The sequence below is a fragment of the Montipora foliosa genome, chromosome 1, assembly GCF_036669935.1.
Source record: "Montipora foliosa isolate CH-2021 chromosome 1, ASM3666993v2, whole genome shotgun sequence".
Classification (NCBI taxonomy): Eukaryota; Metazoa; Cnidaria; class Anthozoa; order Scleractinia; family Acroporidae; genus Montipora; species Montipora foliosa.
Genome location: NC_090869.1, coordinates 60,077,894 through 60,104,169, shown reverse-complemented (window position 1 = coordinate 60,104,169; position 26,276 = coordinate 60,077,894). Strand labels below are relative to the sequence as shown.

The following is a 26,276-nucleotide window of genomic DNA, read 5'->3' as shown; positions in this document are numbered from 1 at the left end:
ACGTGGTGTATTTTGACGTTTTTTCTCCCCTAAATTGAGCGCCTTTCATGCTAGTTTCGCCGTTGATGATTTGCCACATCTTTTTCACGTTAAACTGCTTGGAATAGTCGCGAAGCGATTACAATAACGAGAATTCGCATTTAACGACGGCGTTCTCGCTGCCGTTGCCGTCGTCGTTGCTAGGGAACTTAAGCAAGGATGACGGCGACTGCAACGAGAACGTGATCTGAAAATATAAATTCGCGTTACTGTAATCCTTTTGTTAATATTTCAACCTTTTTCAATACGAAAAGGGCTTGGTAGTTCCTCAAGAATGACACTGGTCGGAACGGCGCTTAATTTAGGGGAGAAAATGAAAATTTATACTCAAGTGCTCACGTTCTTCATAAAACCTCAAATTTGGCTATTTCACGTTGTTGTTTTACAGACGACGGTAAAGAAATGGACAAAAATGAAAAACGTGCAAGGCTATTGTTTTTGCCTACAAAATATGCAAATTTCTCAAGTTCTCCTTTCTGTCGCCGTTGTCGCTGTCGCTGCTTTAAGCTCCCCGCTAAAAAAAAAAACGACGACGGCAAGGACAACGCCAAAATGCAGTAATATTATTGGTTAAAAGAGAAAAAAATGATCGTGCTGCACGTGCGGCACGCATTTTTGTTCATTTCTCTCCCGTCCTCGTCAAAACAACTACGTAAAATGACCAATTTTCAGATTTCGACAACATGGACAAGCAACAGAGAATCTTTCCTTCTCTCTCTTTGCTTCAAATGCGTACCTACCAATCTTTATAGCTTACTTCCCTCATATTCTACAACCTAAACAAGGTGGAAACGTCGTGAAACACTTAGGATAGCTCAAACTAATAGTTTGAAAGGACGTTTTCGTCGTCGTAGCTGTCAAGGTTTTTTTTAGGTTCCTTTAAAGTGGCGTAGGTGCAGAACGACTTTTTACGACAATTTTCACATTCCTGAAAAACCATTCCTTTGTGTGGCCGACCCACATTCGACTGCGTAGGCCGCATTGCCACAGAAACAAGACTTAAAGGCTACTGCTCTTTGAAAGAAGCTACATGTGATGCAAAACAATATTAAACAATACAATCACCGTTATATTGTTTACCGCAAGTGACCTGTGGCTTTCCGTATTCTTATGCAAAACGATAGGTATCTTTCTTGAGAATATTGCTCCCAATGCGTCAATATTTCTTTGGGTTACAGTTCGCACAAACTTTATTTAGCTGCTAATTTTTTTCGCTTGTAAACGATGGAGTAACTTGGAATGGAGTTCGAACAAAGTTATACAGAGGACGATGTCAAAGGCATCTTTCGAGCGTGGGATTTGAACGAAAATGGTTTTATTGATAGAAAAGAACTGGCTTGCTGCTGTTCGGAATTGAATTTATCAGAGGAGCAATTAAACCAATTGTTTGCTGAACTTGATGTTGACGGAGATAACAAAATAAGTCTGGATGACTTTTCCAAGGGCTTTCAAAGCGTGTGTAGTTTGTTTCACATGGATGTTGAGCCTACCGCAAACGGGGAGATAAAAGAGACGAGAAAGTTTGAAAAGCTCCTCGAAGAAGTTGAGCTGCGCGGTTTATTATCAGGGTGGGTATAATTTGCTACTTTTTCATTAAAACCTTCTAGCCTTGTGTGTACGGTAAATATTACACAATTAAAGCAAAATATCTAATTCTATGGAACTTTAACAGCAACGTAAAAAATCAAAATCAGTTAAATGTTAAACCAATTTGCTTGATCATTTGATTTAATTCCTTACTTCCTGGTTTCGGAAATGATACCATTTACTTTTGTTTTGATTGCCAAAGTATCTCAATGAACAGCTCTAAAATCGATTTGATGTTGAAGTGATGCAGACTTAAGTATTTTTACGAATATTCATGCCTCAACGATCGACAATGCCGTGGCAGGAATGCGTTTGGTATGAACTGATTCCACTTTATTATTTATCGATTACAACCAAGACAGAGCGTATATTTGGAAGTTAGTGGGAAATTGAGCGTTTTGTTCATGAACAAAGTTTTGTAGCTCGGATGTATAGCGCTTTTCGAAAGCGCGCGTCTTTGCATTTTTTGCCGGGTGTTCGAGATGCCTTAGTGAGAGGATTGGGTTCTATAGAAAATTATGCACCAAAGAGCGAGAGGAGCCCTGTGTTTGTTACAGAGCCGAAAATGGTGTAAAAGTCACTTGTACGATGTCAGTGATATCTTAGTTGACATCCAGAGGTAAACATAAACACGTCCCAGGTAATCACGTTTCATGTAAATCAATTTTTATATGTTTTTTTCTGTCGCGTCCGTGTTTCATAACTTACCTATTGTCTAGTTGCGATTCAAATATGGCGATTTGCATACTATTGGGGTCGTCGTACCATATTAGTTCAATTATTAATGTACTTACGATGTGAGACTCAACCAATCAAACCTTCTATTTACGAGATTCCAATTCTTTTTTTGTCTTATTAATAAGAGTTTATTCAGGGCCCAATGAAACGAGCCCTTAAAGAGAAGGCATGCATGAAAGTTGTTTTTAGCTCTTTATAGCTTGACCGGCTAAATCACGATAGACGAACATTCATGGATACTATTAAGAGGCGTATCGTTATCAGTGTTTAAAATTAAAACTTTTCAGATCTATTTTTTTCTTTTTATATTGGGAATCATATCATTATCTTCATCAAAAATCTTCAGAAACGGTATGTGGCTGATCTCCAGTGTAATAGCCACAGCTGACGTCATAAGTCGCTTAAACTGTAAATATAAATCGCTGTCTTGTGGTTCTCTGGTTATTTTAGTTCTCTGGTTATTGTAGTTCTCTAGTTCTTGTGGTTCTCGCGGTTCTTGTGATTCCAGAGAACCAGAGAACCACCAGGGCCCGGTTGTTCGAAAGCCGATTAGCTTAATCCAGGATTAGCGTAAACTTTTGTTTCACGCTTTCAACGTTTTGGTGAAAGTTTCCTTTGCTTATTTTTGTTTTTCAAGATTGACTTCTTCAAAATGTAAAGTTCTACCGATTATCAGCCTTGAACAGCATAAAACTCCTTTGTTAATTTTTAACTTGAGATTAGCGTTAATCGGCTTTTAAACAACTGGCCCCAGAACTACAAGAACCAGAGAACCACGACCAAGAGCCACGAGAACCATGAGAACTACAACAACCAGAAAACTAAAATAACCAGGGAACCAAGGAACTACCGGGACAGCGATTTATATTTACAGTAAGTGACTTATGACCTCAGCTGTGGCTATTATTACACCGGAGATCAGCCCGATATGTAGCACTTCTGATCCGTCAGCCAAATGATCAAGCAGGAAAACTGTGTTATTATTCCCGCTTCGCACCTCAAAAGGCCATAATAACCTGCCAGTCCCACTATTTCAACAAATTTCAAAGTTGCACAGTATTGACAAGGACGAACTACCGGTGGAATCCATAAAGAGACGGTTATGATTCAGTCTTCATGGAACTGCTAATTTTCCACGAGTTAAAACAATAGATTGATAGATGGGTGTGCTGAGCCAGGAATTAATGTATTAATCTTCCTTCTTCCCCTATGGTACTCATCTCATTGCTAAGGTCTACAAACATTTTTATTATAAAAAGACTGTGATAAAATAAAACTTAATGTTTATTGTAAGAAGTTAAAACTAATTTAAGACAGACGTCATTACAATAAGTTCAGCCATTGTTATGGAGTCAAGAAATACCGTATTTACCCGTGTATAATGCGCACTTATTTTCTTCAAAATGAACACCTAATGTTTGCCAATTATTTAACAATTTTATTAAGATTCATTAATAAATGGTTTAAAGCCATTTTGAAGCTGTAAATGGTATAAAAGTCTCTTGCTGGATTTCAATGATATGGTAAAAAGTTTTAAAACACACAATATCAACAATGGTCTCACTGAGCCATTGTTATGAAGTCAAGAAATAATGTTTGTCAATTATGTGATAATTTTATAAGATTCAATAAGTGTAGGACATCGTATGTATGCATTTTGTGATTTATTGGCTTGAGTGATGGTTTGGAAGTAACTGTTCTCAAAATTGCATAAGCAAATTCATGGGGGTTTTTATTCATTACATTATTTACTTACAGGTACTCTTCACCTTTGTCTTGTGAAAAAAAAATCCTGTCCTCTTGCTTTCATTTTGTTTTGTAAAATTTGCAGACAAAATAAAATTATTTCTCCCAAGTTAACAAGACAACTCTCATTCATGAAAATTTAAAAAAAACTCTCTTCTATGCAATAAGCCTGGATAAGTCTTCACTCATTCCATTGATGTTAGGATGGTGTTCCAAGATCTGTGACACAGACTTACCATTATTTTTAAAACACCCAACTCCTCTTCGTTATTTTTTAGACCTAATAAGAAATGGCGTTTGCAATTGTACTCTGAAAAAGTATAAAATACATTATTTAATGCTTAGTTTTTCAAATGCATGAAGCAAAGTTGTTAGCACTGAATAGAGTTTTGGCAAATTGTCCAAGCTTGTGTGATGGCCTCGACTTTGCCAAATTATTGTTTTTTTCTTTTTGTTCCAGCCAAGAGTATATATCAGATTTGTTCCACTATTTACACAACTCAGGTGACTCACCGCAAGTTTTGGCATTACTGGAGGGCTTTCTATTCAGTGTCATTCGAGATGTCAAACATTATTCATCTGAAAATCAGAGATTGGAAGATGCCCTTAAAAGGTTTGTAAACTGCTCATAAAATATGACATTATCGACCCTTGTATTTTAGAGTTGCTTTAATAATAAAGGTAATAAGGATATTGAGGAATTACTTTTCTGAGTAATGGAGGGCACTCCAAAGTGTATTTTTCTGTTTACTGAATAGAAGTTTAGTTCAGTCTAAAAGAGTAAAGAGCAGTTAAGAAATGTGGTAGCATCACTGAAGGCAGATTAAAAGTCTAGAGTAAATGGTTGAGTTATTATAATTGACTTTCACTCAAAACACCTTTGTTTTTAGACAACCATGATACCAAATTACTTTAATTTGTCATATATATGCTTGTGTATAATTATGCTGAAAATGAATGTGTGGATTTGCCCTGTATGATGATGACAGCAGGGACGATGATGATGATAATGATAGCAATTATTATATTAGTAATCATTAATAATCTTTTATTTCTGTTTTGCTGTCCAGGACATGTGAAAAGCACACCGAACATATGGACCAACTGGATAATGAGTTGGAACAACAGATGCAGAGACTTGAAGCCCGCGTAAGGAAGGAGGTACGTTTAGGATTTATTATCATTTGTCTTCTTATCTGAGTAGGCCAGAGAGTCTTACTAAATCATTTACAGATGTAATTACAAGAAGAGCCTTTTCTTGTTAGTTATCTTAAGACCCTTAGTGGTGGCCAGGCCAGAGATTGTATCCACAACCTCCTGCATGCTAGTGTGTTGTTCAACTGTGTATGCCAATTACTGTTGGCCAGTGCTGTTTCAATGACGGATTAATTTATTTGTCAAGTCTTCAAATAGACCTAATCGGCTAACTCAATGTTGTACCCAATTCAAACCCTTTGGGAATAAAACGTTTTGTTCCAGGTATTTCCATATCATTTAAATATGAATACTACATTATCATGCAAATACAATACACAAAGAATCTTATTCCCGGGAGATTTGAGTTGGGTACAACATTGAGTTAGCCGATTAGGTCTATTAACCTCTGGTTTTAGCTCTAATCAAACCTTATCCCTATAACCTGTGATAATGTAAGAAGTTAATCTTACTATTAATAATGAAACAGAAACCCAGCCAAACTTAACCAAACCAAATTGTAAAACGTACCCTTAACCAAACGGTGAAATTGTGTCGCTGAAACAACAAGACATTGAGCGAACTACATGAGTGAACTGACTCATTGTGAATGGACTTGTTGCCAAGATTACAGCTGCTAAAGTCATGGCCCTGGTTGCTCGAAGCATGGTTTAAGTGATGATCAGCGTTAAATACCACGGTCCACCCATTGAAACCTATAGGTTTAATGATAACTCTTAACCAACAGTAAGCACCAACCAGGCTTCAAGCAACCAGCCCCAGACCAGTGAATATCTCTCCATCTTCACTTGACTTTCCTTGCATCATTAAGTCATTGAGCTTTTGGCAGCTTACGTACTACCAATAAGCTGTGAGGATCTAATAATAATTATTATTATTTTTGATTTTAGTCCTCTCAAAATTATAATAATTATAATAATATTATTATTGTTATAATTATACAATGTTGGTTCAGTGTTTTGTTTTCAATTGCTTTTTTTCCAGGAGAAGAGTAAACAAGAAAGGTCAAATGTAGACCTTGTTTGGCAACTGGAGAATAAAAATAAAGAGATCCAAAATTTAAATGCAAGAGTACAGAAGGTGTGTATATGTTGATGTGAAGTTGCCTATTAAATAGAAAAGGATCAAAGTAAAGAACCACAACAAACTTAACCCGCATGTGGCCCCACTAGTCCGGAATCAAAGCCGGGCCTCATTTAAACGGGGACATAGTTTTTTCACGCTGTTAGCTTAATCCTTTAAGCCCCGAGGGGTTCCCCATTGACGAGTAAAATCGTCTGGCGTTAGACAGAGTAAAATCTATAAGTGCCATTTGGCACTATCGGGGCTGAAAGGGTTAATAGTGGGACTGGCGAGTGCTATAACCACTAGGCCATCCCTGCTCCGTTGAACTGCAATCGATCCATTTCAATCTTGTCCATTTGTGTCCATTTGTGTCTATCCATTCTTCTCTTTACTTTTGCTGTATTTCTTTTATGTTGTTCATCACAGCAGTTTTAAGTGGTTATTACTGACAATGTTTCATTCTACTTTTTGGGCATTTTGGGTGTCATGAAATTTGACTTTACTTTATTTGGGCATTTTGGGTGACATAGCCCCTTTAAAAAATAATGTGAACAGCAAATAGACCCAAAGAAATTGTGCTGTGGCAGAATCTCAGTGGAAATATTATGTCAAGAACATATGAACAAATACATGTAACAGACAACATTTTCAAATATTTTCAATTGACAGCTTGAGGGAAGATTGAAAAGAAAGGAACCGGAAGAGCAAAAGATTAAAGAAGAGGTGGACGAAAAAGTTCAGGTATCTTTCAAAAGATAAATACCCATAAATAATAATCCTTATGATGATAGTATTGTTGTTCATAATTTAGACATTGTGGTTGAATAGTCCCCTTTGAAATTCTATTGACGGGAGCATCCCTAGCCTATGTAGCAAGCGTTTCCAGCGAGCAAGAAGCAAATTGATTTTTCTGGCCACGCAAGAATAGAGTGAGGGCAAAAAAAAAGTTGAGTTGCCAGAACGTTTCAAAACTGGACTATACATTGATTTTGGAGTGATTTCAAGTGTGTTTATTCAATCCATTTCCTTTATCTTTAGGAGATAAGATTTCTACGAAGCCAGTTGACAGATGCACAAACCAATCTTGCTGTGCTGAGAAGTGAACTGGCACAATTGAGGAATGACTATGAAGAGCAAGAAGCTCAGCTTGAAGCGTAAGTAGACCCACTGTGATGCACATACATGTAGTACCATAGTTTTTCAGATACAATTAGGCGCACTCGCTTTCATGTATAAGATGCACCGGCCGGCCTTTAGCTTTCAAAATTGATAGCATATATGTCACAAACTAAAGATCTCATTGAAATACTTGTTTATAAGACACATCTCAAATAGAGGAATTTGGTTCAACTCATCGCTATATCCTGTCTCAACTGAAGATTGCAGTGTACCGGTAAGTCAAGAAAAGTGGCAGAAGGAAATTTTGAGAAAAATCTTGAAATCCTGCTGTTGTTAGTACTTTCTTGCGAGTGTTTTTGTTGTACAGCGCAACTGTACAACAGCTGTGCTGTGAAAGCCATGTAAACGTGGCAGAACTAGCAGTAATTTAAGGATGGCCCTGTGGTAACACTTGTGCTCCCCACCTCTGCGGACCCAGTTTCAGTCAATCTCAATCTTTCTCTGAGGGTTTTTCTCCAGGGACTCCGGTTTTCCTCCCTCAGCAAAATCGACTCCCAGCTTATTCCATCTGGCTGTGGTTATAAATGTAGCTCAGTTTGTAGTAAGAACAGTGTAATGGCTGCCATTGCACAGATCATGGGATTGTGTTGAAGCCACCTGAAGTTTTCTAGTGTCTATTAGAGAAAATTTCTTCAATTATTCAGATACAGTAGGTGCAAGGATCACCTCTCCCTTTCACTGGTGAACCATATTATTGTTAATAGGTATTTTTCATGGACCTTTCCACGGTTTTTGACCAACTTTGAACCACTGTTAAACCGCCACAAAAAAAAGATGGATTTCCAACTTTTGCCACAACTTTAAATAGTTTTATCGAAGTCATTCATTCAACAGAAAATAAGGCCGTTAAGGAAGGTACGACGTCTGTAAACTCAAATCATAAATCTTCCCATGTGGCTTCTAATGTCATGGGCAATGTGCAGCATGATTTTAGAAGGCTTTGTATGAAATATTTAAAATTCATTTATGGTTGTTGTAGCCTGAATCTGTTTCTTTAAAATATTTCAGCAAAATAATCTCAGTATAAATGTCTTTAAAAGACACTTTCACTGTGGAAATCCGCCTCTTTGTAGCGCCGTTACAGCGTTTTCCAAGTCTGCCAAAATCCCCAGCGGAGATGGCGTCATTACCATGGAAAGGTCTATTGCTCTGTGATGTTTATCCAATTTTGCCCTGCTTCTAGTTAGCCACATTTTTTGGATGCGACTGGTACTGATATTATGTCCATAAATGCAAGTACCAGTAATTAATTATATCCACACTGAATTCAGTAAGTCATCACAATGTGCCTCCTTGCTCTTCTCTCCAACAAGACAGACAAGAAGACAGGCACCCATCACACTCAGTCTGATAAACAGTGGAAAGTAGAGGGGGAAGGGAGGGAAAAAACCACTTAACACACAAATTGCTCCTTGTTCCCACCACACCGATGAATAAGCTGTACAATGCAAAGGCAAGAGGAATCCAATGCATGCGCAAATATAACAAAACCACTGACAACAATAATATTGACTGCTGAGTTGCTCCTAGTTGTTAACTCAGTTAAACTGCATTTAACTTCATCAAAAGGGCAGATACAGTATATTAAGGGTAGTTAAACTATTCCTTTCTTTACAGTGAGAAAAGAACTGTTGTGGAATGTGTCCAAGAACAAAAGCTTGACAAGACAGCTCCAGTTACTCCAGTAAGCAGACTTAATTAGATTACGTGTACTTTGTTTGTTGCAGATCTCCCAATGCGAAATGTAACAAATTTGAGCAAGTAGACTTGAAATTGAAATAATAATAAGAAGATTAGTATCTTAATTTTCATATTTAAATTTTCAGCGAAGCAAACAAAACACTTCATGACACAAATGATGACTTGCGCTCAGCCTTAGAGGTATGTGTCTTAAGGTTACACAGTTTTGATGTCCTTTGCCATGATTGAAAAGAAGGTATCACCACTGCATAATTAATTGTGACAACCATGCGTATCTTCTTTAGGCTAGGAGAGTTCAAGACAGGCGAAGCCCATCACCTAACAAGAGGCATTCAATATCAACACTCTACTCACCCACATCAACTTTTACAAGGAATACCAAATCACCTGTGAATAGGTATTTTTTAAACACAGTGACAGCCGTTTTTAATAAAGCCCAGCAACAACAGGCTCTTGACTCAACTGACCAATTTGCATTTAGGGATTCACAAGTTTAGTGGACCTAATATTTTCCTTTTTTTGTTTTTATTACTGAAGCAGTACTCTCCAGGGCTTGGTGAAGCCTTGCCGATAGTGTGGATGGAAGATCAGGCCAAACAACACCATCAAGAATGTTCCAGTGTCTGCACCACTCAGTGCTGCAAATTCACGAAGAGGATCTCTGCTCCCATCTCAACAGAGCTGTGAGGTCGACGATGAGAGCATTGTAAATGAAAACTCGCTGATGACAGAGCTTATGCAGGTTCACCAGCTCCTCGGTAAGTTAAAAACGATAAGGAGAAATGGAGTCGCATCTGGAACTTTAGGAAGACGCACTATAAAGAGTGGTACCTAAGGCACGTACGGATGATTTGTCAATCCGTCATGGTTGCATTCAGAGCTCTGTGGGAATTGGTGCAATAAAAAAGGCCCCTTGTGGCAAGATGTTCGAAATATGTTATGAGAGGTACATGACTGTTATCTTTTCGTGCAACTTTTATTTTAAACCCCAATCCCTGTTCTAGTGTTGGAAACCTCTTTAGGGCTTAGAACTATTCATGTGGCAGTGTGGCCCGGTGGTTAAGATGCTTGCCTTGAGATCCCGAGTTCGCGGGTTCAGGACTCATTCTGAACACTCGTTGAATTTGTTCCTGGCAGTCCTAGTCTGACACGTTCTTGCCTGCTCTTGTAAATGTACGTAGCCCCAACTGTTTGCCCTCTAGGCAGTTGGGATTCTCAACACTTATTGGTTGTGTTTGTTGGTGTGTCTGTGTTTTCATTGACTGTGTCCCACTGGCCCTGAAAAGCCTCCTATGGGGAGTGGTCAATTAAGTATGTAATTGGTATTTTTATAAAATTAATTACGATGGTACGCGGCACTCCACAACTCAAGTCAGTAATTGGTCAAACACGGGTGTGACATCACACGAATTGGGATTTGGCTTATGTATTGTTCGAGACGCACGCTTTTGAATTGGCTGGTAGGAAAATCTGTTTTCAAGAAGAGGTAAAAATCTGCATTTTTCCTTTCATTTGTCGAATAAGATCTTTTAGGGGTGCCTTTTGGTTGTTTCTGTTTGTCTTGACCCTTTTTATAGTGCGTCTTCGTTTTTTTAAAGGATAAGAGTACTTATGATCATTAAATTTGCATTTCCACTGATGAAACTTATACATGTTGAAGTTTTAATTTTATGATGGTTGAAATTGAAACCATGGCTTTCATAAAATTATCTCAACAAAAACTATCAGACAACTTAAAACAAGAAAAAAACTTAAATATTTTAACTAAATGGTGAATCTTAAAATTCTCAATGCACTAAAATAGAATTGAGAAGATAAAAATGTATTAATTTCACTTAAATGTCGGATAACATAAAAAAATTAATACGGCTACAGTATGCCTTCTTGGGTAAAAAAAGCAGCACTAAACATGTGGAATGGGTGCTACTTTTTGGGGGTCTCAAATGAACGGGTATGTCCTTTCTTTTTTTCCTTGTTTTTTCCGTTCTATAACCCCACCCTTACGTCGAAATGGGTGGTTATTAAAAAAATTGGACTGGTTCAAAAATTCTGTACTGGTTCAAAAAATAAAAAATAACCAGAGGTCAAAATATGAACTGCAACATATCTAGTGACCTATCAAAACAATAAAAGCACTCGTGCTTCTGTGGTCTTTTACTTTCATTTTGTCCTTTCAAAATGGCTTGAAATGTCCTTGACACCCCCAATGAAGCACTGTTTTCCAAATTTAGATGTTCTCTTCTTTTTACAAGTACCTGTCCTTGCATTTTTGGACATAAATTAACTGTAAGAAAAACTACTTTAAGTGATCGATGACAAACTTTGTCGTTGAGAACTTGAGTTTTTTGCCATTTGTGATCGATAAGTATCTGGATTAACCCCAACTCAATGTTTTGTTCATCGCTAGAGTTTGTTTGTTATCGACAAACTAGAAAGTTATCGGTCATAACAACTTGCTCTCGTCTGTGGAGGTCCTTAACTGGGTTTGGAGAATGTGGTCTCATTGCTTGAGAAACACTTACCAAAGGACAAAACCTCACCCACCACCCACCAGGAAGAAGTAGCAGAACAACAAGAACAGGCAGGGAGAGGGAGAGCTAGACTATAACAACAAAATGACAGGCATAACTTAACGGCCCGGAAGTGGGTCCAGATTCATCATTTGATACCCCCGGCAAGACCGACATGCGAAGTTGATGATCCCATTGCTTCTGACGACAAGCTCCTCTTAGAGATGAGCCTGTTTTGTTGGGTTATTGTACTATGGTAGGCTCAATTTTAAATGAGGCGTAGTGGCTAAACATTTTAAAAAGTCACACTCCACACATTCTGGCGTTGCAAATGGTATCTTCCCATTGTATTGTTTCGGGGTCAGGGGGGAGGTCGCTGAGTAAAAATTGCTGGCGCGTATAGGCTTGCCATTTTTTTATCACCGTGAAATGTCAAGGTCCAAGTGCTGATTTATTAAATGTTTCCAACGTGAAGACATTCGCCATAAAAAGTGAGCGCAAATCGGTTATGAGAAGGAGTAATAGTTTGAAAATATTCGTAACAGTAATTTCCGTGGCTTCGCTTTCAGTGCATGCATGCTCCATTGTAGCACGTGGTTTGAAATACAGTTTGCCTCGGGTTTCAAAGCGGCCTCTTGGTGATAAACCATTCAAATGCGTAAAAATGCACAACTGATCACATCCCTCTTCCAAGTTGTATGTCCTCGGAAATGGGCAACATTACCTGAATGATGCGCTTTCTATATCAGACTCTGCTGTGAAGATTGTTGTCGTAAACGTTGACGTGTCCCACCCTGGGGTTTGGACAACGGAAACCATTTCTTGTTTGTAGATCAAATTTACATCTTACTTCGAAAAAGAGGAAAAGATGAAGTGGAAGCACCCCAACATATGTCTGGAACAGTCATTAGTAACGATGTTAAAAAACTAACGGAGACCTCTTAACTCTTTAGTAAAAACCCATAAATTAAACTCTGTTTACAACAATCTAAAACAAAGATAATTTGATTTTTAAAGCAGGACAGACGTATTACAGGCGACAGACACTACCCACCACACCACGCCACAGTACTCGCCAAAAGAAAACACAAATAAAAAACACAACCGCACAGTAACACAAAAATCGGAACAAGAAAAAACCAAAAAAAAAAGGCATGACAGTCTGGACGACAAACACCAAACATCAGCACAACAGACAGTGACAAACTGATAAGGAATAGAAGCAGCTCGTCATAGATACTCCACTTAGCGCGAAATTTGGGAAATATTTCGGCAAACTAGGAAAAAGCGGTAAGGAGAAAGAAGAAAGCAGCGAGGTAAACAAAGGATGGGAAAATTTAATGAAGAATTCTGCGATAAAAAAGGCGGACGTATACGTCGAAAAAGAAGGATTTGCCCCCCCCCCTTGGGTTTGAGGAATCGTGATGCGAGGAAAGTGAAAACTATTCTAAGAGAAAATCTGATCACGCCAGGAAACATCAAAGTTCCAAATGGAGCACAGGATAAAATTCAAATGGCGAAAGAAACTAAAACCCGGAAAATTAAGAATATAGAACATGGAAAGACGAGGTTAATAGTACGAGAAGTTGATTCTGATTCCGTTCCCAAGCCGAAGGACGCCAAGAGTGGTTCTAGAGACAAGGGGGGGATTTAGTGATGGTGGGGTGCAGAACAGAGCGAAGAGAAAAACCCATCAGTGACTTTTTCACCAACTGTGACCTGTACTTCGAATAATAACACGCGAGGTGATTATACGTTGAAGGCAAGCATGTGACAAAAGGACTTGCGACACCTCATAAACAGACTGCGCTGCTTGTTGTAGGTAGTGAGACATCAGACACCGACAGTACATATACCAACACAGGATTGCAAACGGTATGAAACTTAAAATATTGGCGATAAATCATTCATTCTAAATAATTTTAATTCACAAACTCAATTTCACGAAAAAAATTAAGGCTTCCTTACTCTTAATTTTGTTGTTTAAAAACTAAAAATTTTGTTATTTTGAGAATTTTAAAAACTTTGTTTCCTTTTTTAAACCAAAGTAAAAGAACTAAATGAAATAAGTAAGTAAAAACGAAATGCAATTTACAAACCGTATTTTTGCTTACTTTCTTTTATTAACCTTTTGGCCGTAAAAGTGCAGATACTTTAAATTATTATATGGAGGAAGAGTTGTTTACTAAACTGAAACCACTCGTAGTTCATACGCCACTACAACCCGAGTGGCGTATTTTTCCGTATGTCCACCTTTGAGTGTCGTATCGTTCAATGACGTCACGATTCCCGCCTTTTTTGCTTCCGCCTTTTTTTTATAAAAGCTCTTATGTAAAACCTTGACTACTTTGGCAACACCTAAAATCGGAATTTATCAATATTTAGTCTCCATAATAAAAAGATACTGCTCGAATATATGTATGTTTCGTGGCAACAGCATCATCTCATTCGTTCGCTTCGCTCACTCTGAGATTTGTTCTTGCCACTCGAACATAAAATTCATATATCTTCTCGCCACCGTGTAATATCCTCTATTATTTCACAGCTCAAAGATTCGAAGCCAATTTTCGAAACTTTTCCTGTGTAATATATTTTCCAGAATTTTCATCACGAGTTAGCCGATGAAGACGAAGCTTACAACTCGATGAGATCGTCAGAACGACAAACATTCACAAAACAACTGGATATTTTTGCAGTAAGTCAAGTTTATGTTAATATTTGCTCCTTACGGAGGCCATGAAGATGATTGATGAGCTCAGCAAGGAAGAGGCGAGTTTTCATTTAAAGTATCGAGTGCAAGAATTTATTACATTGGCCAATCACAACACTCTCAGAAGAATCAAACGAGCCAATCATGCATATCGCAGAACATGAATATACAGGGCCATGCAGCCGCCGCTAATGGCGGGAAAAACATGTGCGATCAAGTGCCTGATTGGCTGGGAATGTTTTCTCGTACTTTTAAGCCGGCACTGAGTGTAAGACTGCAAGTCATTGCAATTGCTCTATTGAAAAGTCAATTGAAAACTGCTTTATTAAACGCACCATATTTTACATAAGTTCTACGAATTGTATAGGCACGTAAAAATTTTAATAGCAACTTTAGAGTGTTTTTTGTTCAACTTGACAGAGAGACCAACAAGAGATTATGTGAAAGCAATGATGACCTTCGATCAGCGCTTGAGGTATATTTTATTCACTTTCCCAATTACATTTTCGTCCTTTTCTCTGTTTCTTTCTGTTTCTGTTCTTGTTTCTTGCTCGTTTTGTCCTTTGAAGGATCTAGAAAGTACGCTGGTTACAACTTAGTGCTTTTTAGGGTCCTCGGTTCTTGTGCTTCCTCTGTCTTGTCTTCACAGCCTCTAAGGTGGACATGCCAAGGGTCTTCTGTCTCACATTTGCCCGTTAATTAGGGTTCGCTATGCAACATTCTTCACGTGAAAAAGGGAGAGTTACATGACGCCCCAAAAACGGACTTTTTTCTTTCCTTTCAGCCATGATAAAACTATTTATGGATTTGATTTCATTTGAGAGAGATAATCATGAAGACTGTGTGTTCTCCGTCCTGTGCTGTAGCATGTAGAAATAGCACAAACGGGTGCTTTGCAATCAACCTCAAGAGACGAGAATAACAAGATAGTGAACGATTCATGGTTTGTGTCATCCAAATATAGCGGCTATGACATAACGTGCAAACCAGCTATAGTGCCTAGATAATTTTCACCGTCACGCTAAACATAAGTATGTTAATTATTATATATAAACCATAGGGAGCCCACACAAACAGTGTGTCTGTTTGTATGTTCGAAATATAAAGAAATGTATGGGAAATATTGAAGAGTTCTAATATAGTAAACTTACATCGAGAAATGACTATGTTAAAGCTCAAAATAACCTCAGTTGTTGTGTATTGTCATTTCTGCGGCTGAAAATGGTGAATTTGAGCGATTTGGTGGGTTTTTTCGTTGACTGTTACTACACGTCCTTAGAAGGAGACGTGTATTAACAGTCAACGGAAAACCCACCAAATCATAGACATTTCTCGATGTAAGTTTACTGTATTAGGACTCTTCAATATTTCCCATACATTTCTTTATATTTCGAACATACAAACAGACACACTGTTTGTGTGGGCTCCCTATGTTTAAAACTAGCCAGCGTAATTGACGGGCCGGGTCTAAAATTACAACTCAGACAATCTCACGCGTGATTAACTCCCGCCAACTATGTTGGTTATTTAAAATTCTCAATTTATTGCAGGCTTTGACTGGAAGACGGTCGCTGTCCTTAAAGGCTAAGGTGAAACGTTTTCACATTTCTGTTTGCTGTAGACAATATTTTTCATACTAAAAAGGTCACTGAATAGTGTTTCATAAAGTTTTTTTTTTGAAATTTAAAACTTGTGTTATTTATTGCTTTTGTAGTCCAAAAAGAATGGTGAAAAGTGCCAGAGGAATCCCAGTGTCCATAGTGATTATGGCTCCATATCAAGTCGAAGCATTACTCCAAATCAGTAAGTTTGATGAACTTTCAATTCATTACCAATTTCAATGCAAAATTATAAAAGACGTGACTTTTTCTGTAGGCGTTTGTTGTGTTTAAATTTCTCATCCGATCTATCTAGAAAGTGTGTAACGTCCTCGGTTTTCAAAAGAATATGCTGAAAACCCTAGTCGTAACAGAGGCAGAAAATTAAATTAGCCAGTCAAATTCACACAGTCGGCGCAAAGCGCGGGAAAGCACACGCGAGTGGGTCACAATAATTGGTTTGCTTTTTCATTTGCCTCTTATAGCGATGTTTCTTGTGACGTCACCAATTGTTATTAATATGCTTACCAGAACCTAATTGGCTGTTGAAACAATGACTTTTTTGTTCCGTGGTTGGCAAATTTGAATGTCAAAAGAAATGTTACGTCAATGTTTGTAAACAAGAAATATCACTATTGGCTGAGAAGTTGGCGCGAGATTTTTATACCAATCACCAAGAATGAAGAATTTTCCTTTTTTTTGTCGTTGGTGACTCGAGGATACTCGGAAAGTATCCGAGTGGTCCTTTGCAGGAATCGAACCTACTATGAGCAGTTCGGATGCTCTACCACTGAGCCACAGGAGACTAGTGAGAGCTAAGCGATTACATTAGCTTCATGTGACAAGTGACTGTCCCTCTTTTTACTAGGACTAACTTGTCTGAATATTGCATTCTCGCAGTTATAGTGAGGCAGATGGTGATTTCCCTCCGTAAATTAATGAAGAAATTGATTCGTTTTCGATGATGATGATGATGATGGCGACTCCTGAAGCTCAGAAAAAAAAAAACAATTCTGAAATTGCTTTATCATGAAATGACCTTGTTGTAATTTGTTAGTTTTCAAGGCCCGAAGTCTGAGGATGATGTTGGCGATGGCGCGGAAGCTGATGAGCTTTCTGGTTACGATCCGGAATCAGATGTAACCACGATGACGGTAATTCTACACGCAGCTGTATTGCTTGTATTTGTGAAATTGTGATTAAGGAGGGCTCCAATTCCTAGTCCTCCGATCCATAATCCAATGAAGGACATCCGAAATCGATGTTCTTGGGAATATCGCATATTCTCTGCACAAGCCAAGGCAATCGTAAAAGGCCATTTCCGAGATCATGTCTGCCTCCTCTTCAAAGCGAGGCTAAGTGCGAAGTTTTTCTTATGAAAATTAGTTTTTCATTCATAGAGCGGTTTTCAAGTGAGTGTCGTAAAACCAAAACCAAAGTAATTACTTTAGCCAATCAAGAAGGACGGAGACAATCCAGTAAAACCAATCAAAACTCGAAGTAATTACAAGTAGTGGACACAAAGCGCGGGAAAATGTGCACGCGCGAGCGACGATGGGTTTTTGGTTTCACTTCTCGTTGGTTGAAAAAGTGGCGCGAGAACTTTGATTCGGCATATGAAAAGTTCGACGTTTGAAACGGGCCTTAGAATCGTAAATAAAGTGCCAAACGATCTTACTAAAGTTTTACTTATAAGTTTAAAAATAAATCTGTGAAAAGAGAGTGTCACCAGAGCAATTTATGAAAGCTAACCATTTAGCGTTGGCGCATAAACCGCAAAGATGTGGGGTGATTCGACTGAGTCCCCCTCAAGCCTGGGTTTTTTTAAGCTTTTTTTGAAACAGCTCCCGTTTCTTGCCGATTAGGGACCTTAAGCAAGGACGACGAAGACGGCTACGTGAACGCCACAAAAACAATAGGTTGTAATTAGCAAAAACAATAGTCTGCACGCCCTGCACGTGCGTTTTACGGTTCTCGTCTTGACAACGACGTGAAATGATCAAATTTGAGGTCATGTGGAGCGGGACGAGAGCACCTGACGATGACGATGACTCAAAAACATCCACAACGTTCTCGTCATTTTATTCTTGGAATGTGTAGTGACACTTTCCAAGCCGAGCGACGTGGAGTAATCGCAAAATTATTACAGTAACGCGAAATAATAGTTTTTGACAACGTTCTTGTAGCCGTCGTCGTAGTCCTCTCTTAAGGACCCAGTAACTGCGGCGATCACTTTCACTTAGACCGCAAAAAACATTCAATTTCTTATCTATACACGTGCTTGCCAAAACATCATTTTGATCTGGTGAAAACACCTTGAAAAAGTAAATAAAAACGACCAGAGCTCCTACTTCGTAACCTACCTTTATTCTTGTTCTGTAAAACAAGGTGATCATAAACTATTTTCAGAAGTAGGGATACCGTGCTCCAAGGTATATATTTAAAGTGAATTTGCTCGCTATAAATTCAACGCATAGGTAATCTAACTTCATAAGAACTGAATTCTAATCTTCCATAACAAATCTTAAGAAGTTAATAAATAGTAACGAATGTTAAAAAGAACATTTTTCGCCCTTCGTAAAGGACCGCTTTTCTAGTCCTCAAGACAAGATTATCTTACAGGGTTTCAGGAGGAAGTGCTGCCCTCTTCCAAGAATAAACTTACTGGATATTTCTTTTCTATGAATTGAGCGCGTTGTTTTCCTGACTAGGTTATAAAGTTAAAATGATTTGCTAAAAAACCCAAACTATTGTTCCGTTTTCTCTGAATTTATGACTCAGTTTTCCCTTTAGCTAACTTTAATCGCTTAGAAAATAAAATTAACTATAAACCATAAATTAGTAATTTAGGTGGTTAAGGTTGAATTTTTGTGAGTACTTCACCATTACACAACTAAAATGCAGTCCAACCATAAAACCTTGAAATTCCAAAGTTCTTAAATTAAGTCCATTATAAAACTAATTCTTGAATTAACCATTCAGATAAATACACGCCATTTTGAAGCTGCTCCTAAACTCTCCAAACTGTCGGCCACTGCAAATAAACGTCACGTGACCCTCCCGGAGCGCGCTAATGATGTCATGTGGGAAAGTGACACTGAGCACGAGCCAGACCTCCCACAACCAGCAGCGGAGCAAGCAGATGTTGAAACAAACTCAACTAGACAATCACAACCCGCGCAATCACCGTTCGATCGGAATAGTAATTTAAGAAAGCCTTGTAGACACAAAAGTCTTGAACAGTTATTTAACAAGACAAGAAGCAAAGGCGACCGATCAACGTGCCAAGTATCGCGCGCGCAGGCAAATGGAACAGCATGGAGCAAGTGAGAAGGAGCGGTGATTTTATTGGCCAAAGGACTAGATCGCTACCAACGTCGCGCTTGCAAAGCGACCAGGGACCCAACTTTGGCAAAGGTGTCGGGTTTTGGCAGCTTTCGGAAAAACTCGACGCGCTTAGATCAAGTCAGGAGAAAGTTGCGGAAATTAGAGACGACAATAGAACGAAATTTCTCTCGAGTTCGCATTCTCCCATGAATTTGAAGACTGAAATAGAAACAGTGAGACCTGAATTCTTGAATCGTTTAATTAGACAACCTGCGCATGCTCAAAACGACCAGCAGTCAAGTCCTAACGAAGAGGCTGTCATGGAAAGGTTACTTAGAGACGAGGAAAACAGATTGATACCTGTTAATCATACGTTGACTTCAGGGCTAAGGAGAACTAATTCATTGGTAATCAAACGCAATCGTGTCAAGGTAAACATTTTAAAAGTTAAAGAAGCTAAATTTTTAAATGTGCACAGAGCTTCCTTAAACATAACAAATCTGGTTTAAAAAACAACCCCTCTTTTAAATTATCGCTTGAAGTGATCTAAGACAGCTATCCGCAGAAATAAAACATAGCAAACAAGCTAAAACTTATATATGAACGCTAAATTTAAATAATAAATAAAAATTTAATCATTTGAAATCATCACTAGGAAAAAATATGCAGTGAAATGATATCCTAAAATAGTAATAGGACACTCACTTACCCAGTCGAGTCCAGAGTACCCGCAGTTTCAGTGCGTTTTCTCTTATAATGTAGTCACATTGATCATAAAATTTAATAAAAACCTCGTGAATTCCACCAACAGACTGACTCTCTCCCTGAATCAGAAAGTGGCAAACCTGATGCTCAGCTGAGCGCAGAACTTGAAGCTCAGGTGAACTAATTAAATTCATGATATTATTAATAATTGTGATACTAATAATTTGAATAATAATACCAATAATAATGATAATAATAATATTCTTCTAATTATTAATACTACTACTAATAAAGCTAGATAAATCATTTAATATCAATAATAAACTAACTTGTTTGGCATGTAAATGCCGTGCGGAAATTATTTTAAGGGTTGGAGGCAAATCAGCTGAGAGAACTCGTGACGGGTGGTCTCAATTTAAATATACTCCACCACGTCCACGTATCAAGTGCTCTGGCCCTTCCTCCCAAAGATATTCACGAGGTGCTGAATTAAACAGCTCATAAATGTCCATTTTTGAATTTGCAAAAGGAGTTACGGTCTTAAGTATTTTTGACGCATAAAAGGATGTCGTTTCCTTAGAATTTACTAATGTTTTTCCTTGTTTGTTGCTTTTCCAGTTCAAAAGTGTGATTGAGAGGATGACGAGGATATCGATGAAGATGACGTGGGAGACGAGGAGCTGGCGGAGTTGGTTGCCATGGCATCAGCTCTCAGTGAATCCGAAGAAGAAACAGACACCGACACAGAAGCTCCCGCAGGAGTGCGGGGTGCGGCTGTCGGCTCTGACTCCACTTCTGAGGCATCGACCAATACTCCACTCAATGTGAGAACCAATTTTCCTATCCTCAAACAATTTTACCACCACATTGCCTCATAGTTTTGCCACATAATGCTCATTTCCATCACGCATTTTACTTGTTTTTAGCTACATAAGCCTTTTGGCTCTCCTGGTATGTTTGTCACAGGCTCTAAACTATTTTCTGGCCGCCTAATACTGCGTCGAGGGATCGTTCGCACCTTTTACTTGCTTTGCCACCAAATCGGGTCGTTGTCGCCATCTCAGTGACGGCCCTAAATTGTTTTCCCGCCAACTGTGGTCCACTTCGTCGTTGGGCCTCCCTTTGATTCCCGCCAAATTCCCTGTTGTTCATCGCGGCTGCCAGGTTTTTTCCCCCGCCACAGTATGCTGTGTTTGTTTGTGAACCCGTTGAATTTTCGCGGCGTTGTGAGACTACTTAGTAATTAGGAGGCCTAGCGGTTGCAATCGTAAGAGGAAGAAACGTCCCGAAAGTGCTTATTTGATAAGAAAAGGGATAGCTTGTACGTCCTCCATGTGCGTTTTACATTTCAGTATATTTCTCTGCAATGACGTGATATAGCCAACTTCGTGGAAAAACGTCACCATGTTAGCTGCTAGTTTTTTTTTCCCGCCTAAATGTGCTGCCTCATTTTACATTTTTCATTTGTGATGCCAGTGACTATGCGCGGCGGTCATCACAGATTTTACTTTTTTTTCGCTGAAGCTATGTACCTAAAAAGGAAACTTTAAGGCGAACTAACCAGGCAATTTATTTTATTTTACAGGTTTCTTCTGCAGAAGCCAGTGTTCCTGAACGCATGTACAAATTAGTTTTAGCGGGAGATGCTGCAGTTGGCAAATCCAGCTTTATTTGCGACTCTGCCAGAACAAATTTCATAAAGCCTTGGAAACGCCAACGCTTGGTATGTACAAATGTTTTCTGTTATGACACTGACCGAAACTTGGAAAAAGAGTCATGGGTGGCGCTTTGCAGTAGTCCACATCGAATCTAGCGACCTTATTCCGGTTACTATTTCGGATACTCTGGCCACTGATCTGTGTAGGAGCCGAGACGCGTAGGAGCTAAGGCGATGCTACTGGGTTCTTGTGGCAAACGTCCCCTGAGTACGGCTACAGTGTCGTGATTATTTTAGAGCCTGTTTTATCTGCTCTTTCGGAAAATTCAGGCGCTGGAATTAGCAGATGTTAGCGAGCCGTTTTTAATAAAGCACGGCCCGCCTTCTTTAAAAGCCTGTTTTTGATGCTCTGACCTCAGAGATGAAGAGATAATGGATATCTTACTAATCGTGCGTCTCTTCGGAGCTTGCTATGAATTATGCTCCTTTTTTTTCCAGTTCCATGCGTGCTTCCCAACCCATTTGGGGTCCCCTGAATTGATTAGGAAAGAAACGATGCGGATCATGCTGTTATTACCGCCGCGTACACGTGGTTGATAAAAAGGTATTTAGTGATTTGACTCCTCTCAGTTTTCAATTATCATTCGTTTTTATTGTCGTAAAATTTCAGGTGTGGACTTCCAGATTGAAAACCAATTTTTGTGTTGACGGTAAAACTATCGCGCTTCAGTTGTGGGGACAGCTGCTGGGCAAGAGAGGTATTTATCAGTTCAATTTTTATTTTAAAGACGAGGCTCCGACGTTTTCGATGTTAGATTTCTTTGGAAGCTCGGCATTATACCCTTTTCTCACGGACAACATGTATCTCGGTTAACCGAGTTCATCCCTGTGATGCTCAGATTGGCTTATAGCCACAAATGATCTGGCGAGATCTTTTGAAGCGTAATTTCGTGAAGACCCAGGGATTGCGGAAATAACTTTGATGCTCGCTTTTTTTTTTCAGGTTCCGCCCCATCGCCAAGTCTTACTTCACGCAAAGCCGATGGTGTCTTACTTTACCTACTTCTGTAATGACGTTACTTGTGAAACGTCATTCCTTGAATGTGCGCAGACTGGGTAGAAGCAATCGAGGTCAAACAAATTGGCTTATTTAAGGGCTTTGTCAAGATTTTGTCCCAGTCACTCCTTCCCTTAGCAATTGACGCTGGAAAAGTTATTTTCTTTATACAGGAGAGCACGCTAAAAGCCCATTCCCATAATGCTTTGCGCGTAACAAGACCGATTTACGCCAATCGCATATCGACGAAGGCAAGACCGTCATTGCGCAGGGAGTAATGGAGAAAAATTAGCAAGGTAGGCATTGTAGAGCGTACACTAATTCAAGTAGCCCGTTTCTTGCAGAGATGGACGCAAAAGTAGTCGCTTATTGTGAGAAAAAATGTAACGGCTGGGAGTTTTTAGATAACCTTCTTTTCATATAAAGTGGCTAAAAGAAAAGCTTACACGAAGCAAAGAAGCGCGATGGGTTGTTTTTTTTTTTTTTTTTTTTTTTGTGTTGCTTTTTTTTTTCTGTTTTTTTTGCTTTTTTTTTTTTTTTGCTGCATGGATAATGGTTGCTTATGTTATCGCATATCTGAATGATTGTAAAATAAAAATGTAACGGGCTGGGTGTGTTATTTGCAGGAGTATGGCGCAGTCTTTTTATAGAACCAAGTGACTAAAGAAAACAAGAACATTAACAGAAAGCCTGCCATCGAGCTGGGGATGGAAGTAAAACTGATTGAAAGTTCTTTTACGAAATGTTAATTTATTTTGGGCGGGCAGCTCACTTGTTTGTTGAGAGACAGGGACAACCAGAAGTTATACGGGGAAATAACTTCCCGTACAAGTGAAGAAACACCCCAAAAAATACTCCCATTATCACTTTATACGTCAAGGCTGTTTTTAGACAAACGTAACACTTGAAGCTGCAGGAGACAAACGAATTTGTACCTCAGTGGGTTCTCCCGCGTTGGTCCTCACAGGTGGAGACCTACATGCTCATTTTTAGCGAAAGGGGAAAAGGGAGAACACGACAAAAACCCCTAGCAGCAGGCTCCAGCACCAGCGCAAACTCAAGGCACTCATAAAAACAAGCAGGACCAGCTGTTCAAAGACCAGATAATTTTATTCGGTGGATATGTCACTATCCGACAGTTTCAATTACTGCAAACGATTTGTGAATTGGCACATTTAAGCATATTTACGTAAACGCGCGTAACGAAAATTTGACCGAAGTTTAACGTGGTGCCATATTTTATGCTCTGGGTAGTGATGTATGCAGCGGATTAAAGTTGTCCGGTTTTTGAGCGACTGGGGCATGATTTAAATCCTGTCCATATTGGTGGGAGGCGATTGCTTTCACCGCATTCCTGCATTCTGCGAGCCCTGAAACATGGGGTAATCCCCGGCAGGTACAAAACACAGGTCACAGGTCATTGTTTTACCAATACATAAAGTATCCTAAACATTCATAAAAGCTAACCTTAATCCTAAAAACGTTTGTTTAGGCCTATTTAGGCCTAACGTTAGCTTTTATGAATGTTTAGGATACTTTCTGTATTGGTAAAACAATGGCCTGTGACCTCTGTTTTGTACCTGCCGGGGTATTCCACCAGGTGGTATTAGGGAGTTTTAGCAACAACGACAGCGGCGGCAACGAGAACGTCACAAATTTGCATATTTAGTGAACAAAAACAATAGCATAGCACGCTCTGCACGTACTTTTTAAATTTTGTCCATTTCTTGCCATCGTCGGCAAAAACAACGATCTGAAATGACCAAATTTGAGGTTTTTACGTTGAACGTCAGCACTTGAGGGAAAATTTATTTTCTCCCCCTAAATGAAGCGCCGTTCATACCAGTTTCATTCTTGAGGAACTGCCACACCTTTGTCGCATTACACATCTTACAGTAGTCGCGAAGTGATTGCAACAGCGCAAACATGCATGTTGTAATGACGTTGTCGTTGTCGTTGCCGTTGCCGTCGTGATTGCTAAAGGAAGTTTTCAACCAACCTAGAGACCAACAACAATAGAGTCCGCAGAGTGTCTGCTTTTCTTTTGGTCAGCACCGAGAACGCGGACTCTGGCCACTTCCATGGAAGGAAGTCCGCAAATCACGGACTTACAGCTCGTCTACGCATGCTCAGAAATTTGAAACAACAGTGGTTGTCAACTGTTGCAAAAATGGACGTTCACTACGACTGCGCATAAATTGGAAGTGGTCAGAGTCCGTGTTCTCGGTGCTGACTAAAAGAAAAGCGGACTCTGGGGACGAGATTGAACTTGGTTTTTTTGGACTTGCTCCCAATTGCTTAGTGGTAGAGTACCTGGTCTAGTAATCGGAAGGTCGACACCTGTAAAGGAGCACTCGGATCCTCGAGTCACCACGGAGGAGTCTCCTACAGCTCAGTGATAAAGCGTCCGAACTAGTAATCGGAAGGTCGTAGGTTCGACTCCTGTAAAGCAGCACTCGGATTTTTTCCGAGTATCCTCGAGTCACCACTGGCGAGTCTCCTACAGCTCAGTGATAAAGCGTCCGAACTAGTAATCGGAAGGTCGTAGGTTCGACTCCTGCAAAACAGCACTCGGATTTTTTTCCGAGTATCCTCGAGTCACCACTGACGAGTCTCCTACAGCTCAGTGATAAAGCGCCCGAACTAGTAATCGGAAGGTCGTAGGTTCGACTCCTGTAAAGCAGCACTCGGATTTTTTCCGAGTATCCTCGAGTCACCACTGACGAGTCTCCTACAGCTCAGTGATAAAGCGTCCGAACTAGTTATCGGAAGGTCGTAGGTTCGACTCCTGCAAAAGAGCAGTCGGGGTATCCCCGGGAGTGCCTCCGGAGTATTCCCGAAACACCATTAAAAAAATAACCATCTCCCCAGAATCTCTCATGGAGAGTGTTCATTCTGCTGTCGCACACGTTTTGAATTCTAGTTTCATATAAACAACAAGAGCATTCAACGCTGAGGATCAAAAGAGTAACAACATTCGTTCAAAATCTCTCCTACAGATTGCTCAGAAGGATTGAAGATACCGAAGTTGAGGAGAGCAATGGATTAAAACTCACGGAAGGAGTGGACAGCAAAAATAAAATGAAGCCAAACTGTTGCCGAACGTAGCTGAAATATTTGAAGAAAGAAAGAGGAAACGAGGACATAGGCTCCGCCGGACAAGCAGTTGGTTGCCAAGCAATATGACCTAGGCTAGTCACTTGGATAAATGCAGTTTTTTTTTACGATTCCTTGGTTTGTCGAATTTAAATTACACAAGAAAAACAAGCCAAGCTGACAAAACAGTTCTTGATTTTTCCTTGTATTAATGGAAACTCCGAGTCAGGCTTTTAGTAGGAGATAGATAGTGAGTTGCGTAACACCGAATAACTTCTTTGACTGAGTTTCCGAAGAAACCCACTTCATTCCCGTATTGAATGTTTTTAATGTTTTTGTTAGAAAA

The 26,276-nt window shown here is 39.3% G+C and overlaps 1 pseudogene; it reads left to right on the top strand.

Annotated features, from left to right (window-relative positions):
- The first annotated feature begins 1,124 nt into the window (after window positions 1–1,124).
- The window catches only part of LOC138003265 (uncharacterized), a 26,188-nt pseudogene continuing 1,036 nt past the window's right edge, over window positions 1,125–26,276 (top strand).